The sequence below is a fragment of the Balaenoptera musculus genome, chromosome 19 (assembly GCF_009873245.2).
Source record: "Balaenoptera musculus isolate JJ_BM4_2016_0621 chromosome 19, mBalMus1.pri.v3, whole genome shotgun sequence".
NCBI lineage: Eukaryota > Metazoa > Chordata > Mammalia > Artiodactyla > Balaenopteridae > Balaenoptera > Balaenoptera musculus.
In genome coordinates this window covers 543,547-562,484 of record NC_045803.1, presented here as the reverse complement: position 1 = coordinate 562,484, position 18,938 = coordinate 543,547, and the positions used below count along the sequence as shown (strand labels likewise).

At 41.4% G+C, this 18,938-nt stretch overlaps 1 long non-coding RNA gene across 1 annotated transcript in view; it reads left to right on the top strand.

Moving 5' to 3' along the window:
• LOC118885862 overlaps positions 1-14,342 on the top strand; it is a 44,047-nt gene extending 29,705 nt beyond the window's left edge. Inside the window, exons 3-5 of the long non-coding RNA XR_005017565.1 lie at positions 2,487-2,688; positions 4,215-4,416; positions 14,187-14,342. This is a non-coding gene — a long non-coding RNA (uncharacterized LOC118885862). The remainder of the gene's footprint in view (positions 1-2,486; positions 2,689-4,214; positions 4,417-14,186) is intronic.
• The last annotated feature ends 4,596 nt before the right edge of the window (positions 14,343-18,938 follow it).

Sequence of the window (18,938 nt, the reverse complement as noted above, 5' to 3'; positions counted from 1 at the left end):
CTTTTTAAAAGATGCCATTCCTGAGACCTCCAAGCCACACCCATCTGTGCTATCTGAAAGTAAATTTATTCCTGTTATTTTTTTTTTCTAGATTATTCTGTCTCCTGGTTTGGGTTTTTGTTCTTAGGATTGGGAGCTTCTGGAAGCTTGTTTGTCCTTCTGTGGTTTTTGTTTTTATTTTGGCTGTGCCAAAAGTCTTCTGGGATCTTAGTTCCCCGACCACGGATTGAACCCGGGCTACAGCAGTGAAAGTGTGAAAAGGCCAACTCTTAACCACTGGACCATCAGGGAATTCCCATTCTGTTGTTTTTATTTAAGCTGTAAACACAGTCAACCGATAACCCCTCCTGTGGGAGAGAAGGGCCTTCTGAGGATTCTTTCCAATAATCGATCCCAGGCGTGGATTTTGTCTTTCTTTTTACAGAAATTGTCCTGTCCTACGAGCTTTATTTTGAAAGGGTACTTCAGATCTTTTTGGAACACGGTAAAATTTAGGACATAAGGAGAGACATTCATGTATTATTTTCTTCTGAGTTTGATAGACATTATTGTATTTCACCAAAGCCAAGATTTCGTCCATTGTAAGAAGAACCACTATCTTATGTACCTCTAAAAAAGTACACTGCCCACTAAACCATGTCACACAGTCATTTAAAAAATCCTGATTTCAGAGAAGCAAAAAAGGATGTGTGTTTTAAAACTGACGAGGTGTGATGTACAAAACTGGGCAGGCAGAATGAACCAGGAGTCAGAGTTCAGACGAGCACACCTTTATTCCACTGGGGCTTTCACAACGTGTCTGACACCCATCACTGAACTGCTCATCGTCTGTCTGCACCTGCTTCGTGGCCCATCTACTTCCAATGTGCCAGTTGGTGCAGTGTTAAGTCCAGTTGTTTGAGCCAGAAATCTGAGTATAGACGGGACTCCTGCCTTGCCTTCCCTCCTACAGCTAACTCCTGGTACTTGATTCTGCCACTTGAATATCTGTACTGCCTCTTCCCAATGACCCAGCCTCACAACCATTGCCCTGGCACAGGACTCAACTTTTTCTTACAGGAATGTCCCAGGAGTTTCCCAACAGGACCCTCTACATCCAGGCTCACCACCTCCAATTGAATCACTCACTGCATGGCCGACCACGGAAACATATCCCTGCCTAGCAAGTGCCCATCTGTGCTCTTAACTGTCCTGGAAAGATGTCCACGTAATCGGGGAGTCCACTGAATTTATTTCAATCCATGGCATCAATGCCCCAGACTCCTTCGCACATTCCGGCCCTGTCTGGCAGCTTTGTCACTATCTTCAGCACAGGAGCACACAGTCGAAAAGCAGACACTCTTTGGCCCTTTCCCCAGATCTGCAGGTGTTGCCCATCCTGTCTATTCAGATGTTTATGTATTTTGAGTGTAGTTGATGCTTTTCTAGTTCTATGTCTTACGTGAGTAAATATTCTTTATCCCATGTGTATTCAGCAAATATTTCTCTCTGCCAGTTTCAAGGTTTTCTTTTGTTGTTGTTGTATTCATTACCTCCATTTTTTTGTGGCTGCACTTTTGGCTTTCAGATTAAGGTATGTCAGTGAGGAGAAATGTTCATTTAATAAAGTACATGTTGTTGCTTTTTGTTTCCTCTTGTGTGAGGGCTCTTCAGGGTGTGTGTTGAAAGTCACAGCTCGTGACTGACGTGACCAGACACATGGCCGTGTCGATTTTCTTCAGGAAAATGTGGAGCTGCATCCACATGGAGGGTAGCTAAGTTTCCTCTGGACCTGCTGGGAGGTGCTGGCCTGGTAGGGAAAGGTGAGGAAATGAGGAGAAGATGTTTCCTGACGGGGGCTGCTGGTTGGGGGTACCGGGGGTAGGGAGGTCCATCTCAGAGGTCCCAGCAGAGGAATAAATGGGGGAGGAAAATTGTGAATTTTAGTCAGTCTTGTGTGGGGTGGGGAAGGAGTCTGGTGTCCTCTTTTAGGGTCATGATGTTCCATATTCTAGGTCTTTTTATTTTCTTAGCATGACCGTCCTTTCACTGCTCTAGGTCCCTGGCAGCATTGTCTTCAGCTAACACACCAGGGACGACGTGTGTGTTCTTCCTGGGGGTCTCTTGACTCCTCCCCACAGACCAATGGATTTATTTCTGGGATCACCTTTCAATTCCATTCATCTCAGTATATATCCTCATGCCAGTTTCACCATGTTTCACTTCCCAGGGGCTGTGTTCAGAACATTTGAAAGTTGTAGGTCTGAGCCTTCAATCTTGTTTTTTTTTTTTGTTTTTGTTTTTTTAATAACTCAGGTAGAGCTGTGGGGTCTGTTGACATTCCATATTTCAGGGTGTTCTTTTTTGCTCCCCTTTGCTGATATGTACACCGCCCTCCCCTTTGCTGAGGCACACATGTATTGAAGACCTCTTGATTCCTTTAAGGTGTAGACAGCATGAGTGGAGCTTCCAAGCAAAACATCGTTTTTGTTTTTGTTTGTATACAGGTTTTCAAACCAACTGTGTGAATGCTTGGAGGCCTGCCAGGTGGTCTACAGGTGTTAGACTATTTTGGCTTTGGCCCATGGTGCCCAATGGTGTCTCCAGGGACCATTATCTGCATTTCATCAGCAAGAAAGGAGAGTTGCTGTTGTTCCTCATCCTCCAGTGATGGGTATCGTCATTTCGGGAGGTTAGCAGGACTCAGAGGTGTGTAGTGCTATCTTGTGGTTATAATTTTGCATTCCTCATAACTCTGATCTGGATCATATTTCTGTCCACTTATGTATTATCTGTATATCTTTGTAGGCCAAGTGTCTCTTCAGATCTTGACTTACCTTGAATGGAGCTTTTGTTTTCAAGTTCTTTGTCTACTCTGAGGAAAAATTCTTTATCTGATCTGTGTTTGGCAAATATGTTTTTTCTTCCAGTTTGTGGCTTGTTTTCTGGCTTTCGGCATAAGTTATTTCAGCATGGAGAAATTTTCATTTAATAAAGTAATTGTTGTTACTTTTTGTTTCCTCTTGTGTGAGGGCTCTTCATGATGTGTGTTGAAAATCACAGCTCGTGATGGATGTGACGAGACCCATGGCCGTGTCAATGTTCTTCTCTGTGATCCTCTGTAATTTTTTATGGTTTCGTATGTTTTCAATTTGCCTGCAGACAATTTGGAGTGACTTTTAGTGCAAGTCGTAAAGTCTGTGCCTACATTCGTTTCGTGGCACGTGGTTCCTAACTGTCCTATGATTAGGGTTCCAGAAGTCCTGGGATATTGGCCTCCGTCCCTTGGAACTTGGAGAGTGTGTTGCATTGAGTGGGGCTACCTGCAAAAAATTCAGCCTCCACTGTAGTGGGAGTGGGTGCCCCCTGCATTTTCCCACTTGGCCAGCGGAGGGTGACAAACCAGTCTCTCTCACCAGTGCAGGATCTTCCTCTTCTGCCCACAGGCTTGGCCTTGTGCACAGCTCACAGGCGTTAGGTCTCTCCAGGACAGGCCAGGGCTTTGGCTTCGGGAAAATGCAGCGCTGCATCCACATGGAGGGTAGCTAGGTTTTCTCTAGACCTGCTGGGATGTCTGGCCTGGTAGGGAAAGGTGAGGAAATGGCGGGGCAGGGGGATGTTTCCTGACGGGTTGCTGGCTGGGGTTACTGGGGGCAGGGAGGTCTGTCTCAGAGGCCCCAGCAGAGGAAAAATGGGGAGGAATATTGTGACTTCTAGTCTTGTGTGGGGTGGGGAAGGAGTCCAGTGTCCTCTTTTAGGGGCATGATGTTCCATATTCTAGGTCTTTTTGTTGTTGTTGTTGTTAGGGTGACTGTCCTTTCACTGCTCTAGGTCCCTGGCAGCTTTTGTCTTCAGCTAAGACACCAGAGATGTGTGTGTTCTTGCTGGAGTCTCTCGACTATTCCTTACAGACCGATGGGTTTATTTCTGGGAGATCCTTTGATTTCCATTCATCTCAGTATACATCCTTATGCCAGTTTCACCATGTTTCATTTCTTGGGGTTCTGTTCAGAACATTTGAAAGTGGGAGGTCTGAGCCTTCTATCTTGAGTTTTCTCCTTATTAAATAATTATGTTAAGCTGTGGGATCTGTTGACATTCCATATTTCGGGGTGTCCTGTTCTGCTCCCCTTTGCTGAGGCACACATGTATTGAAGACCTCTTGATTCCTTTAAGGTGTAGACAGTATGAGTGGAGCTTCTGTGCAAAACGTTTTTGTTTTTGTTTGTATACAGGTTTTCAAACCAACTGCGTGAATGCTTGGAGGCCTGCCAGGTGGTCTGCAGGTGTTAGACTATTTTGGCTTTGGCCCATGGTGCCCAGTAGTGTCTCCAGGGACCATTATCTGCATTTCGTCAGCAAGAAAGGAGAGTTGCTGTTGTTCCTCATCCTCCAGTGATGGGTATCGTCATTTCGGGAGGTTAGCAGGACTCAGAGGTGTGTAGTGCTATCTTGTGGTTATAATTTTGCATTCCTCATAAGGTCCAATCTGGATCATATTTCTGTCCACTTATGTATTATCTATATATCTTCGTAGGCCAAGTGTCTCTTCAGATCTTGACTTATCTTGAATGGAGCTGTCTGTTTTCTAGTGCTTTGTCTACTCTGAGGAAAAATTCTTTATCCGATCTGTGTTTGGCAGATATGTTTTTTCTTCCAGTTTGTGGCTTGTCTTCTGGCTTTCGGCATAAGGTATTTCAGCATGGAGAAATTTTCATTTAATAAAGTAATTGTTGTTACATTTTGTTTCCTTTTGTGTGAAGGCTCTTCATGATGTGTGTTGAAAACCACAGCTCATGATGGACATGATGAGACCCATGGCCGTGTCAATATTCTTCTCTGTGATCCTCTGTAATTTTTTATGGTTTCGTATATTTTCAATTTGCCTGCAGACAATTTGGAGTGACTTTTAGTGCGAGTCGTAAAGTCTGTGCCTACATTCGTTTCATGGCATGTGGTTCCTAATTGTCCTATAATTAGGGTTCCAGAAGTCCTGGGATATTGGCCTCCATCCCTTGGAATTTGCAGAGTGTAGTGCATTGAGCAGGACTGCCTGCAGAAAACTCAGCCCTCACTGAAGTGGGAGTGGATGCCCCCTGCATTTTCCCAGTTGGCCAGTGGAGGGCGACAAACCAGCCTCTCACCAATGTGGTACCTGCCTCTTGTACCCACAGGCTTGGCCCTGTGCACAGCTGACAGGCATTAGGTCTCTCCAGGACAGGCCAGGGCTTTGGCTTCGGGAAAATGCAGAGCTGCATCCACAGGGAGGGTAGCTAGGTTTCCTCTGGACCTGCTGGGAGGTGCTGGCCTGGTAGAGAAAGGTGAGGAAATGGGGTGGGAGGATGTTTCCTGACAGGGACTGCTGGTTGGGGTTACTGGGGGCAGGGAGGTCTGTCTCAGAGGCCCCAGCAGAGGAAAAATGGGTGAGGAGTCTTGTGTGGGGTGGGGAAGGAGTCTGGTGTCCTCTTTTAGGGTCATGATGTTCTGTATTCTAGGTCTTTTTGTTGTTGTTGTTAGGGTGACTGTCCTTTCACTGCTCTAGGTCCCTGGTAGTTTTGTCTTTGGCTAACACACCAGCGATGTGTGTCTTCTTCCTGGGGTCTCTCAACTCTTTCTCACAGACTGATGAGTTTATTTCTTGGATCTCCTTTCAATTCTATTCATCTCAGTATATATCCTCATGTCAGTTTCACTGTGTTTCATTTCCTGGGGTTGTGTTCAGAACATTTGAAAGTGGGAGGTGTGAGCCTTCAAATTTGAGGGTTTTTTTTTAAAAATAATTGTGTTAGAGCTATGGGGTCATTGAAATTCCATATTTTGGTGTGTCCTTCTCTGCTCCCCTTCACTGAGATGTACATCCCCCTCCCTTTTGCTGAGGCACACATGTATTGAAGATCTCTTGATTCCTTTAAGGTGTAGACAGTATGAGGGCAGCCATGGGTCTGGTCACATAGCTCACGAAGCAGGATTTGGAACAAAAAGCCCTCACACAAGAGGAAACAAACAGCAGTAACACCTGATGCATGTGTTATTCTCCTCTGTGAATTACCTTCCTCCCTAAGCAAAAAGAGAAGCCACACACTGAGAGAAATATATATTTATTTCCCAAACATATATCAGATAAAGAAATTTTACTCAGTTTGTGAAAAGAACGAGAAACCAAACAGCTACATTCACAATGGGTAAAGATCTGAACAGACACTGGGCCTGAGATGATCTACAGATAATAAAGTAGTGCAGACAAAAATATGACTTGGGAGAGGAGTCAAGATTTCAGACTAGGTTGATGCAGAATTCGCATCTCTGCATAACCAGGGCACCTACCAGGCACTGGTGGGGGACCTCGGACACCTAAAGGGATGAGAAGAACCCCCAGTGACGGGGTAGGACGTGGGGCATGGCAGGGGAGTGAGGGGTGAGGAGAAGAGGAGGTGGGACTGTACTGGCGACCCTGAGGGGTGGCTGGGGGAGAAGGGATCCTATGCCCAATGGGGGAAATTGGGGGACCATTGGGAGGGCAGAGGATCAAAAGAGAGCATGGCCAGGTTTCCCCTGCCCTCTTGGGCCCCCGGGAGCCTGCTGAGTTCCCAATCCTGATCCTCTGCTCACGGAGGCCCCCTCCAGCCATGCAGGTCCTAAGGGAGTGGGAGGGAGGGAAGGGGGAGCAAAAGTAAAGGCTGCACCTACAGAGCTGGCACCCCTGAGGGGTGGTTGGGGGAGGGGAGGAGTTCCTACACCCACGGTTGGGGTCCAGCAGGAATGGGGGAGACCCTGGGGGAGACATGGGATGCAGAGGAATGGAAGGGAACACGGGCAGCGATTTCTCTGTCCACTTAGGCACTGGGGAGCCTGTTGGGCTCCCAGTCCTAATCCTCTGCCCTTGGATCCTCCCTACTGCCCACAGACTGAAGCCCCGCCCCTACACACCCACCCAGGGCCCTACCTCTATACTCGGAGATCCCCTCCAACACACTGGGCCTAAACCCCACCCACACATCCTCGCTGAGGGCCTTACCTCCAAACTCCAGAACTCCAAACTCCATAGGCAGCCCTTTGGATGTGCTACCTCTCCACTTCCAGGCAGGTCCTAAGCAGAGGCCCCGCCCCATGCTTGAATGTTGTCCTGCCTGGGCTCTGTCCCCAAGGCCTTTTCTGGCTGCCTGGGTTCTGAGCCTAGGCTCCGCCTCACACTCAAACGTCACCCAACCCACCCACCTAGGTCCTGCCCCACCCTAAACCCTGCCCCTGCCCGAGTTCCACCTCTGCCTACACTCCACACTGCCCCCCACCACCACCCTGTAGCCAAGGTTTTTTTTTTTTTTTTTTTTCCTCTTAGATTGGGGTTCTGTTTTACCTTGTTGTTGATTCACTGATGTTGATTCCTTTATATATTTTTTTCTAATCTTTTATTTTTCTAATTTTATTTTTTATACTTTGTTATTGTCCTGCGGCTTTTGGCTTTTTTTCTGTTGTGGTTTTGTTTTACCTTATTGCAGTTGTTTCAATTATATTATTACTTTTCCCAATATATTTTTTATCTTTCTAATTTTATTTTGTTTTTAATTTTTTGTGATTGTATTTTTGGTTTTTTGCTTCACCACGTGGCTTGCAGGATTTTTGTTCCCAGGCCAGAGGTCAGACCCAAGCTCCTGTGGTGGGAGCTCCGACTCCAAACCACTGGACTAGCAGAGAACGTCAGCCCCCAGGGAATATTAATCAGAGTGAGGCCTCCTGGAGGTCCTCATCTTGGCACCAAGACCCAGCTCTATCCAACTGCCTGCAAACTCCAGTGCTGGACACCTCAGGCCAAACAACCAGTAAGACAGGAATACAGCCCCACCCATCAAAAAAAAAAAAAAAAGAAAGAAACAACAAAAAAATATGTGGCAGACGAAAGAGCAAGGTAAAAACCTACGAGACCAAATAAATGAAGACAGAATAGGCAGCCTACCTGAAAAGGAATTCAGAGTACTGACAGTAAAGATAATCCAAAATCTCAGAAACAGAATGGAGAAAATACAAGAAACATGTAACAAGGATCTAGAAGAATTAAAGAGCAAACAAACAGTGATAACACAATAACTGAAATTTAAAATACTCTAGAAGGAATCAATAGTAGAATAACTGAGGCACAAGAACGGATAAGTGACCTGTAAGATAAGATAGTGGAAATAACTGCCCCAGAGCAGAATAAAGAAAAAAGAATGAAAAGAATTGAGGACAGTCTCAGAGACCACTGGGACAACATTAAACTCACCAACATTCGAATTATAATGGTCCCAGAAGAGGAAGAGAAAAAGAAAGGGTCTGAGGAAATATTTGAAGAGATTATAGTTGAAAACTTCCCTAACATGGAAAAGAAAATAGTCATTCAAGTCCAGGAAGTGCAGAGAGTCCCATACAGGATAAACCCAAAGAGAAACATGCCAAGACACATATTAATCAAACTATCAAAAATTAAATACAAAGAAAAAATATTAAAAGCAGCAAGGGAAAAGCAATAAATAACATACCAGGGAATCCCCAATAAGGTTAACAGCTGATCTTTCAGCAGAAACTCTGCAAGCCAGAAGGGAGGGGCAGGACATATTTTAAATGATGAAAGGGAAAAACCTGTAACCGAGATTACTCTACCCAGCAAGGATCTCATTCAGATTCCATGGAGAAATCAAAAGCTTTACAGACAAGCAAAAGCCATGAGAATTCAGCACCACCAAACCAGCTTCACAACAAATGCTAAAGGAACTTCTCTAAGCAGGAAACACAAGAGAAGAAAAAGACCCACAAAAACAAACTCAAATCAATTAAAATGGTAATAGGAACATACATATCAGTAATTACCTTGAATATAAGTGGATTAAATGCTCCAACCAAAAGACACAGACTAGCTGAATGTATACAAAAACAAGACCCTTATATATGCTGTCTATAAGAAACCCACTTCAGACCTAGGGATACATACAGACTGAAAGTGAGAGGACGGAAAAAGATATTCCATGCAAACGGAAATCACAAGAAAGCTGGAGTAGCAATACTCATAGAAGATAAAATAGACTTTAAAGTAAAGACTGTTACAAGAGATAAGAAGGACACTACATAATGATCAAGGAATCAATCCAAGAAGATACAACAATTATAAATATTTTTGCACCCAACATAGGAGCACCTCAATACATGACAAATGCTAATAGCCAAAAAAGGAGAAATCGACAGTAACACAATAGTAGTGGGGGACTTTAACACCCCACTTACACCAATAGATCATCCAGACAGAAAATAAATAAGGAAACACAAGCTTTAAATGACACAGTAGACCAGGTAGACTTAATTGGTATTTTCAGTACATTCCACCCGAAAGCAGAAGAATACACTTTCTTCTCAAGTGCACGTGGAACGTTCTCCAGAATAGATCAAATCTTGGGTCACAAATCAAATCTTGGAAAAAGTAAGAAAATTGAAATCATATTAAGTAACTTTTCTGACCACAACACTATGAGATTAGAAATCACAGGAAAAAAACCAGCAAAAAACACAAATACATGAAGGTTAAACAGTGTGCTGCTAAATAATCAAGAGATCACTGAAGAAATCAAAGAGAAAATTAAAAAGTACCTAGAAACAAATGACAATGAAAACGCAATGATCCAAAACCTATGGGATGCAGCAAAAGCAGTTCTAAGAGGGAATTTCATAGCAATTCAAGATCACCTCAAGAAACAAGAAAAATCTCAAACAATCTAACCTTACAGCTAAAGCAACTAGAAAAAGAATAACAAAGGAAACCCAAAGTTAGTAGAAGGAAAGAAATCAAAGATCAGAGCAAAAATAAATGAAATGGAAACAGAAAACAATAGCAAAGATCAATAAAACTAAAAGCTGGTTCTTTGAGAAGATAAACAAAATTGATAAAACTTTAGCCAGACTCATCAAGAAAAAAAGGGAGAGAGCTCAAATCAATAAAATTAGCAATGAAAAAGGAGAGATTACAACTGACACCACAAAAATACAAAAGATCATAAGAGACTACTACAAGCAACTCTATGCCAATAAAATGGACAACCTGGAAGAAATGGACAAATTCTTGGAAAAGTACAACCTTCCAAGATTGAACCAGGAAGAATTAGAAAATATAAACAGACCATTCACAAGTAATGAAATGGAAGATTTTTAACTACAGTTTCAAAGAAAAGTCCAGGATCAGATGGCTTCACAGGCGAATTCTATAAAACACTTAGAGAAGAGTTAACACCTATCCTTCTCAAAATCTTCCAAAAACTTGCAGAGGGAGGAACACTCCCAAACTCGTTCTATGAGGCCACCATCACCCTAATGCCAAAACCAAAGATATCAGAAAAAAAATTATAGACCAATATCGAACATAGATGCAAAAATCCTCAACAAAATACTAGCAAAGAGAATCCAACAACATATTAAAAGGATCATGCACCATGATCAAGTGGGATTTATCCCAGGGATGCAAGGATTCTTCAGTATATGCAAAACAGTCTGTGTGATACACCATATTAACAAATTAAAGAATAAAAACCATATGATCATCTCAATAGATGTAGAAAAAGCTTTTGACAAAATTCAACACCCATTTATGATAAAAACTCTCCAGAAAGTGGGCATAGAGAGAACCTACCTCAACATAATAAAGGCCATATACGACAAACCCATAGCAAACATCATTCTCAATGGTAAAAAACTGAAAGCATTTTCTCTAAGATCAGGAACAAGACATAGATGTCCACTCTCGCCACTATTATTCAACGTCCTAGCCGCGGCAATCAGAGAAGAAAAAGAAATAAAAGGAACCCAAATTGGAAAAGAAGAATTAAAACTTGTCTCTGTTTGCAGATGACATGATACTATACATAGAGAATCCTAAAGATGCCACTAGAAAATTACTAGAACTAATCACTGAATATGGTAAGGTTGCAGGATACAAAATTAATGCACAGAAATCTCTGGCATTCCTATACACTAACAACGAAACATGAGAAAGAGAAATTAAGGAAACAATCCCATTTACCATCGCAACAAAAAGAATAAAATACCTAAGAATAAATCTACCTAAGGAGGCAAAAGACCTGTACTCAGGAAACTATAAAACACTGATGAAAGTAATCAAAGATAACATAAACAGATGCAGAGATATACCATGCTCCTGGATTGGAAGAATCAATATTGTGAAAATGACTGTACTGCCGAAAGCAATCTACAGGTTCAGTGCAATCCCTATCAAATTACCAATGGCATTTTTCACAGAACTAGAACAAAAAATTGCACAATGTGTATGGAACCACAGAAGACCCCGAATAACCAAAGCAATCTTGAGAAAGAAAAACGGAGCTGGAGGAATCAGGCTTCCAGACTTCAGACGATTCTACAAACCTACAGTAATCAAGACAGTATGGTACTGGCACAAAAACAGAAATACAGATCAATGGAACAGGATAGAAAGCCCAGAGGTAAGCCCACGTACATATGGTCACCTTATCTTTGACAAAGGAAGCAAGAATATATAATAAAGACAACCTCTTCAATACGTGGTGCTGGGAAAAACTGGACAGCTACATGTAAAAGAATGAAATTAGAACACTTCCTAACACCATACACAAAAATAAACTCAAAATGGATTAAAGACCTAAATGTAAGGCCAGACACTCTAAAACTCTTAGAAGAAAACATAAGAAGAACACTCTGACATAAATCACAGCAAGATCCTTTTTCACCCACCTCCTAGAGTAAAGGAAATAACAAAAATAAACAAATGGGACCTAATGAAACTTAAAAGGTATTGCACAACAAAGGAAACCATAAACAACGAAAAGACAACGATCAGAATGGGAGAAAATATTTGCAAATGAAGCAACTGACAAAGGATTAATCTCTAAAATATACAAGCAGCTCAATATCTCAAAAACAACCCAATCCAAAAATGCGGAAGACCTAAAAAGACATTTCTCCAAAGAGGACATACAGATGGCCAACAAATACATGAAAAGATGCTCAACATCATTAATCATTAGAAAAATGCAAATCAAAACCACAATGAGATATCACCTCACACCGGTCAGAACGGCCATCATCAAAAAATCTACAAACAATAAATGCTAGAGAGGGTGTGGAGAAAAGGGAACCCTCCTGTACTGTTGGTGGGAATGTAAATTGTTACAGCCACTGTGGAAAACAGTATGGAGGTTCCTTGAAAACCTAAAAATAGAATTACCATACGACCCAGCAATCCCAATACTGGGCATATACCCTCAGAAAACCATAATTCAAAAAGAGTCATGCACTCCAATGTTCATTGCAGCACTACTTAACAATAGCCAGGATATGGAAGCAATCTAAATGTCCATCAACAAATGAATGGATAAAGAAGATGTGGCAATACGATGGAATATTACTCGGCCATAAAAAGGAATGAAATTGAATTATTTGTAATGAGGTAGATGGACCTAGAATCTCCTTCCTTGCTGATGGAACACACTGAAGGCCCCTCGAGACACCCTTTGGAAACATGTTCCAAAGCCAATCAAATCCAACACTGAAGACCATCTTTCAAGCTTCCAAAGAGTCATGGAATTGTTTTCAGAAACTATCCAGACAAAAGGAAGGACCCTTTTTTACATGGAAGCTCTGTTCATACTGTTGACACCTTAAAACAATCAGGAGGTCATAGGGACGTGAGGTCATAAGCAAAGAGGGAAGGGGTACATTCAGGTAATGGGGAAACAGAAATGGAACCCACAAAATATATAATATTCAGACACCCCACAGGTCTAAAAAAATTTTTTTCACGAGGAAAATCTAATTTGAAGGCTCACACTTCCCAATTGCATATGTACTTACACAGCCACAATGAGGGAAACACTGTGATACTGGCTTGAAGATATACAATGAAATGAATGGAATTGAATGGAGATCCCAGAAATAAACTCATCAGTCTGTGAGGAAGAGTCGAGAGAGCCTATGAACAGACCCACACATATGTGGTTTGTTAGTGTGAGACAAAGCTGCCCAGACCCTACATCAGTGAAAGCACAATCAGCCGAATCAGTGGCCTGGAAAACTGATCAGGACCCCCTAAAAGGATGCAGGGCTCCTCCTGCACCACACACATGACTAAGTAAAATATTCTTCCCCAAGCTTTTCCTCTGATGGATCTTCTCAAGATGGACCCCCCCTACCCTCATCCCTCAGCCCCCAGCAGGAAGCATCCCCCCACATCTTCCTCACCTATCCCTCCAAGGGTGGAACCTCCCAACAACTCTTGAGGAAAACTGCTCCTCTAGTGTGGATGCAGGTCCACATATTCCCGAAGCCAGGCCTGGCTGGTCCTGTGTAGACCTAATGCCTGTTAGGTGTGCACAGGGCCAAGCCTGTGGGCAGAAGACAGGGCCTGCACTGGCATGAGAGTCAGGTTGGTCGCCCTCCGCTGGCCACCTGGGAAAATACAGGTCGCACCCACTCACACTTCAGTGGAGGCTGAGTTCCATGGGGGCAGTCCTGCTGAATTCACAACACTGTGGAAACTCAAACGCATGGGGGCAAATATCCCAAGACTTCTGGAATGCTAGTTGTTTCAGGACAATGAGGAAACACATGCCCCAAAATGAGTGTAGCCACAGACTTTACAACTCACACCAAAAGTCACTCCAAGTTCTCCACAGGCAAATTTAATATATAAAATATTATAAAACCACTTAAACTTTAAGAATTATTAAAACCAGTTACATTGATATTGAGAGGTAATAGGCCCTTATACTTTTTAATTTTTGTGTGTGTGTTTTAGACAGATGTAGAAAACAAAATAATGAAAAATTTTTAAAAATCTGGGAAACGATGAATTTTTTTTGGTTGGGTAGGTGATTATATAACTGGAAAATTTAGGCAATTTGTTTAAAAACAGATTTGGTACATTGCATTGATAAATCCACAATGAGTTTCTGGGGGAAAATTATTCACAGTAATGATCAAGAACTAGAAAATACTTAGTAATAAATTTAACAAGAAAAGTATATGACCTTAATGAGAAAACTGCACAACTTCACTGATGGGCATAGAATAAAACCTGCAGAAATAGAAAATATAATCATGTTCTCTAGGTGGGAAGGCATAATACCATAAAGCGAAAATCATTTCTCTCCTAATAACATATAATTCAATTTTATATCATACCTCTTATGTTGTTTTAGATTTAAAAGCTAAAAGCTTATATAAAAGGAAGAATGCCGAAGAGAAGCTAGAAAAAGAGGTGTCACAATGTATGACAAAGGCACTATTAAAAAATCAATATGGGGACTTCCCTGGTGGCAGAGTGGTTAAGAATCCGCCTGCCAATGCAGGGGACATGGGTTCGAGCCCTGGTCCGGGAAGATCCCACATGCCGCAGAGCAACTAAGCCCATGCGCCACAACTACTGAGCCTGCACTCTAGAGCCCGTGAGCCACAACTACTGAGCCCACGTGCCACAACTACAGAAGCCTGCACGCCTAGAGCCCATGCATCGCAACGAAGAGTAGCACCTGCTTGCTGCAACTAGAGAAAGCCTGCATGCACCAATGAAGACCCAATGCAACCAAAAATTAAAAAATTAAAAAATCATACGTTCCTCTATTGAAAAAAAAATCAATATGGAATCTGGGGAAGAAGATTGATTAAAATGAGGCGTGTTCAAAGAAACAGACTGATGCAGGGGGAGACAGAAGAGACCACATGTAAAAGAGACACCAACAACACCCAAAGGGTGTAAAGAACATAGCAAATACTGAAGTGAGCCAGTCATCATTGTTGTCACCACTCTACCTGCTGTTCATTTAGGCTCTGGGCTTTAGAATAAACTGCTGCTCTCATTGGTGTGTTTGAAGTACTAATTGACATAACAACAGTCCTTCAGTTGTTTCTTAAATCATTAGAGACTTGGCTATAAATAGGACAGTCACAGGACTCCTGGGGAGAAATTATTCGCTAAACACAGCGTGAGTCATGATTTCCTCAAGTTGCCAAGTTACCCACAAAGCTCAGGGCAAGACTCGGTTCATGGACTGGAGACTCTATCCTTTCTGAGACAGGCAATGCCTGTCAGCCAATGCAGGGGATATGGGTTCGAGCCCTGGTCCAGGAAGATCCCACATACCACAAAGCAACTAAGCCTGTGCACCACAACTGCTGAGCCTGTGCTCTAGAACCCACGAGCCACAACTACTGAGCCCACGTGCTTCAACTACTGAAACCCACGCACGTAGGTCCCATGCTTCACAACAAGGGAAACCACCTTAATGAGAGGCCTGCGCACCACCATGAAGAGTAGCCCCCACTCACCACAACTAAGAAGAAGCCCACGTGCAGCAACGAAGACCCAACACAGCCAAAAATAAATTTATTTTAAAAAATAGTAAAATTAAAATGCTCCTTAAAAGCCACTACATACATATTATCATCCACAGTTTGAATAACACCAAGGTTTTAACCTTATGTGCTTTGTAAGATTTAAATACACAAGAGTAAACTTTTATCGAGTGACAACTTGGATATATTTATATACACTGCTGCATAAATTATGAAAAATGTTTTTTAAATTCTCAAATTTTGGTTTAAAAATGTATCACTTATTTGAAAATGATATTGAACTTTGGAATTTTGGGGGGTATATATTGAGGCAGACTGTTTTCTAATTCCTTTTATCATTGTTATTGGCACGATCATATTGGCATGGCCAATACACTTCTCTACAGACATTTAATTTTATCTTTTAAAAAAACAAAATATACAAGGAATTTGATAAATATATACAAATGACAAACATGTGAAAAGATTTTCAACCTTATTAGTAATCAGAATACAAATTTAAACCACAATGATACTGGCAGATCAGTCTGATGTATTCCTGGTAGTAATATGGAAAAAAAGAATTATATATTTCTTTTAGGAATATGTATTCAAACAAGCACTGGGTAAACATTTTGGCATTTTCTAGGAAACCTGAATATTTATATAATCTAGTAAGCAGCAATTCTGCTCCCAGATTTATACTGTAGAAAAAATTTTTATATAAAAATAGACTTGGAAACATGTAAATAATACTTATGACAGCAACAGTCATAATAGCGTAGACAGGGAAAAGCCCAAATGTTCATTGACAGTAGAATGGATAAATAAACTATGGTTCATTCATACAAAGTTATTTTACACAATGGTGAGAAAGAATGAATTCCATCCACATGTAACAACATGGATGAATCCTGAAAACAATATTGTGAGCTGAAAACAAGCAACAGAAGAATTTATAGTGTAAGATACTATTGGGGACTTCCCTGGTGGCGCAGTGGTTAAGAATCCACCTGCCAATACAGGGGACACGGGTACGAGCCCTGGCCCGGGAAGATCCCACATCCCGTGGGGCAACTAAGACCGTGAGTCACAACTACTGAGCCTGTGCCCTAGAGCCTGCAAGCCAAAACTACTGAAGCCTGCGTGCCTAGAGCCCATGCTACACAAGAAGAGAAGCCACAGCAATGAGAAGCCCACGCACTGCAACAAAGAGTAGCCCCCACTCGCCGCAACTAAAGAAAGCCTGCGCGCAGCAACAAAGACCCAACGCAGCCAAAAATAAATAAATACACTTAAAATAAATATACTATTGATTCCATGTTCAAAAATATTCAAGCTAGAAATTATATTAGGTAGGGATTCATACATATGAAAACATATAGAAAAGTCAGAAAAGACTAAACTAGAAATTCATGTTAGTACATACCTCTTGGGGGGAAAGTGGAAGTAGTGTTTGCAGTGGGATACACAAGGTACAGACATTTGTTTCATTTTTTTTTATTTTTTATTTTTTGCATTTTCAATTCAATTAGGACCTTTAATAATATCACAAAGATGAAGCTTGATATGAAAATTTTTTTAACATCTTTATTGGAGTATAATTGCTTTACAATGGTGTGTTAGTTTCTGCTGTATAACAAAGTGAATCAGCTATATGGATACGTATATCCTCACCGTCTGGTGTCTCCCTCCCACCCTCCCTATCCCACCCCTCTAGGTGGTCAGAAAGCACCGAGCTGATCTCCCTGTGCTATGCAGCTGCTTCCCACTAGCTATCTGTTTTACATTTGGTAGTGTATATATCTCAATGTTACTCTCTTCGTCCTAGCTTACCCTTCCCCCTCCCCATGTCCTTAAGTCCATTCTCTACATCTGCATCTTTATTCCTGTCCTTCCCCTAGGTTCATCAAAACCATTTGGGTTTTTTTTTAGATTCCATATATATGTGTTAGCATACGGTATTTGTTTTCTTCTTTCTGATTTACTTCACTCTGTATGACAGACTCTAGGTCCATCCACCTCACTACAAATAACTCAATTTCGTTTCTTTTTATGGCTGAGTAATATTCCATTGTATATATGTGCCACATCTTCTTTATCCATTCATCTGTCGATGGACACTTGGGTTGCTTCCATGTCCTGGCTATTGTAAATAGAGCTGCAATGAACATTGTGGTATATGACTCTTTTTGAATTATGGTTTTCTCAGGGTATATGCCCAGTAGTGGGATTGCTGGGTTGTATGGTAGTTCTATTTTTAGTTTTTTAAGGAACCTCCATACTGTTCTCCATAGTGGCTGTATCAGTTTACATCCCCACCAACACTGCAAGAGGGTTCCCTTTTCTCCACACCCTCTCCAGCATTTATTGTTTGTAGATTTTTTGATGATGGCCATTCTGACCTGTGTGCGGTGATACCTCATTGTAGTTTTGATTTGCATTTCTCTAATAATTAGTGATGTCGAGCATCCTTTCATGTGTTTGTTGGCAATCTGTGTATCTTCTTTGGAGAAATGTCTATTTAGATCTTCTGCCCACTTTTGGATTGGGTTGTTTGTTTTTTTTGATATTGAGCTGCATGAGCTGCTTGTATATTTTGGAGATTAATCCTTTGTCAGTTGCTTCGTTTACAAATATTTTCTCCCATTCTGAGGGTTGTCTTTTTATCTTGTTTATAGTTTCCTTTGCTGTACAAAAGCTTTTAAGTTTCATTAGCTCCCATTTTTTTATTTTTGTTTTTATTTCCTTTACTCTAGGAGGTGGGTCAAAAAGGATCTTGCTGTGAGTTATGTCAAAGAGTGTTCTTCCTATGTTTTCCTCCAAGAGTTTTAGAGTGTCTGGCCTTACATTTAGGTCTTTAATCCATTTTGAGTTTATTTTTGTGTATGGTGTTAGGAAGTGTTCTAATTTCATTCTTTTACATGTAGCTGTCCAGTTTTCCCAGCACCACGTATTGAAGGGGCTGTCTTTTCTCTATTGTATATTCTTGCCTCCTTTATCAAAGATAAGGTGACCATATATGTGTGGGTTTATCTCTGGACTTTCTATCCTGTTCCATCGATCTATATTTCTGTTTTTGTGCCAGTACCATACTGTCTTGATTACTGTAGCTTTGTAGTATAGTCTGAAGTCCAGGAGCCTGATTCCTCCAGCTCCGTTTTTCTTTCTCAAGATTGCTTTGGCTATTTGGGACCTTTTGTGTTTCCATACAAATTGTGAAATTTTTTGTTCTAATTCTGTGAAAAATGCCATTGGTAGTTTGATAGGGATTGCACTGAATCTGTAGACTGCTTTGGGTAGTACAGTCATTTTCACAATGTTGATTCTTCCAATCCAAGAACATGGTATCTGTCTCCATCTGTTTGTATCATTTTTAATTTCTTTCATCAGTGTCTTATAGTTTTCTGCATACAGGTCTCTGTCTCCTTAAGTAGGTTTATTCCTAAGTATTTTATTCTTTTTGTTGCAGTGGTAAATGGGAGTGTTTCCTTAATTTCTCTTTCAGATTTTTCATCATTAGTGTATAGGAATGCCAGAGATTTCTGTGCATTAATTTTGTATCCTGCTACTTTACCAAATTCATTGATTAGCTCTAGTAGTTTTCTGGTAGCATCTTT